Below are 2,376 nucleotides of genomic sequence, written 5' to 3' on the forward strand. Positions count from 1 at the left end.
GAAGGTCTTCGTTGATTAAAATGTGACGAATTAACGATAATTGAAAACAATTCTAATTTTAATTTCAATCATTTACGCGAGCACGGAATTTACGCGAGTACGCACGCGCGCAAATATTCGATTATATTAATTCTTATACGCTGTCCATACTAAGTGATGTTAATTATAAAATATAATTATTGTAAACCCAATTAAGTGTGTGAAATTAATATGCAATGTACGTAACACATATACTTTGCATGCGTTCATCGGAAAGATTATGAAACAAAATGGACGGTGTGTACCACGTGACTTTCGTAAACCAAGGAGCGGAATTGTCCAACACTTTATATATATGGCTCTGCAGTGGCCCAGAGCCGTAGATAGAGAGAGTTTGGCCAACTCGGTTTCAATCACGTGACTTACACCGGCCATGTTGTCACCAAAACAAAACAACGCGATAGGGTAGGAAGTTGGAAGTTAGCAGTTATTATAGATGATTAATGCTAAATAATGTGAATGCTATAATTATAATGTGAAATACCGTTATGTTGGGTTTGGAGTTGCTGCAATCGATCCAACAAAGAAACAAAAATGTATTTTAATTTCCTTAAATTACAAAAAGAAGGAGGATTTGGGATTTTATTTTAACTTTGCATGGCGATCGAAAAATCTCGCTATCCACGTAGTAAATTATAAGGCATGTACCGCCCGCCCCACTTCGCGGTAATATATCCACCTACTACTACTAGGCCTAGACAGGCCTAAATTTCGGTACTTCTTCGGCCGAACACCTTAAGGTAGTACTTAAATCAGCTTAATTACGATGATAAAAAAAGGGAAGAATTTTCAAGCAGCAATAATTTATAAAAAGATGCAATGTTGCACTTTGCTGTTAAATTATATAACTAAATTTCCAGAAAGCTACATGAAGTATCAGTCAAAGGTAGCTTAAATTATAATTAAAAATAAAAATTGAATCCTCAAATAAAAGCGAAAACTTGTCCAAGGAGTCCTGTGCTATGCAAACATGCCCAATTGTGCTTTACAAATCAATTAATTGTGCAACTAACTAAAAGATTTTAAAGATAAAAATATATTTTAGAGATATAGGCCTAATTGTATTATAATATATTGATTGTTTTAATTCATATTTTAAATCAAAACGTTTAAATGTTTTACAAATTACAAATCAAAATTTCAATGAATAGTAAATAATGAATAGTAAATAATGAATAATAAATAATAATAATAATAATAATAAATAATAATAATAATAATAATAAATAATAATACAGTAATAATGATAATAACTCACTAATATTATAAACAAAGTGTGGAGAATGCTGCTATTTTACTTACAAGGCCTAGCTTCTTGATTATGAATGATTAGGCATGTTGTACAAACATTTTTCTCAATGCAATAATTCTTCAACTTTGATTTATTGTTTAGATTACAATTTACGAATAGGCCTAGGCTATTTGTATTGGTTTGAAGATGACCAGCATATTATTTCATAAATGAAAGTTTACGAAGTCATAGGCCTAAAAGCCTAGATACAATTATAAAACTTTCATGTTATTAATATTTTTATCATTCATTTACAGGCGAAATTAACATATTATTATCGCCGACGATTCACAAACCTACTCTGTCTGCACAACCAACCTATTATTTTTGCAAATAAATGATATGTATATCAAAATGTAATTTAAATCCGTCTAGGGTATATAGATTGTTGCTCTTTAAATTTGAATATGAGCGAGCCGTGACAAATCTTATGTTAATTTGATTATTATTATTTATAAATATTAAAATAGTATAGGTCAGTTGGCCGCAATATATAAACTGTGCTTTGCTGTAAATGTTATAAATTGTAAGTGTTAAATGATATACAGGATCTGTGATATATTCAACTTGTGTACTTGTGTAACGTACATTATTGTATTAAAAGTCTCGCCTCTATTTTAATATTGTATTATGGCTGTACAGAATGTTACTTTTATAAACACACTGAATGAGCGTGTCCGCTGTCTTAAAAGCGTCGTTTCCAAAATAAGTTATAATAATTATATAATAGTATGCAATAGAAACAGCAAATCATTTTAAAGATTATTAAACATCACCTTTATTTTTATTGTCATTCGTATTTATACAGGCTGTACAAAGAATTGAAATTAAGAACAACAATTGTTAATATTGTTTAGCGAACAACTTTTAAAGATCGTCAGAAAAGGGCGAAACAAACATTTTCTTTTTTCTTATTTAGCTTAAATATTTTTCCGAACGCATCTAGGCGAATGAGAAAATAAAAATAAAATGTTAATGATGAACGCAAACAGTGTAATAATGCAACTGATAAATGCTTTAAATTTATATAATTAAGGAAGAAATAT

General features: G+C 29.6%; 1 protein-coding gene across 1 annotated transcript in view; it reads right to left on the reverse strand.

The window, feature by feature from the left end:
• The window catches only part of LOC117108626 (pirin-like), a 28,823-nt gene that overhangs the window by 10,001 nt on the left and 16,446 nt on the right, over nucleotides 1-2,376 (reverse strand). The window lies entirely within an intron of this gene.

This window comes from Anneissia japonica, unplaced genomic scaffold (assembly GCF_011630105.1).
Source record: "Anneissia japonica isolate Jap-2015-1 unplaced genomic scaffold, ASM1163010v1 scaffold26_len2425191_cov177, whole genome shotgun sequence".
Taxonomy (NCBI): domain Eukaryota; kingdom Metazoa; phylum Echinodermata; class Crinoidea; order Comatulida; family Comatulidae; genus Anneissia; species Anneissia japonica.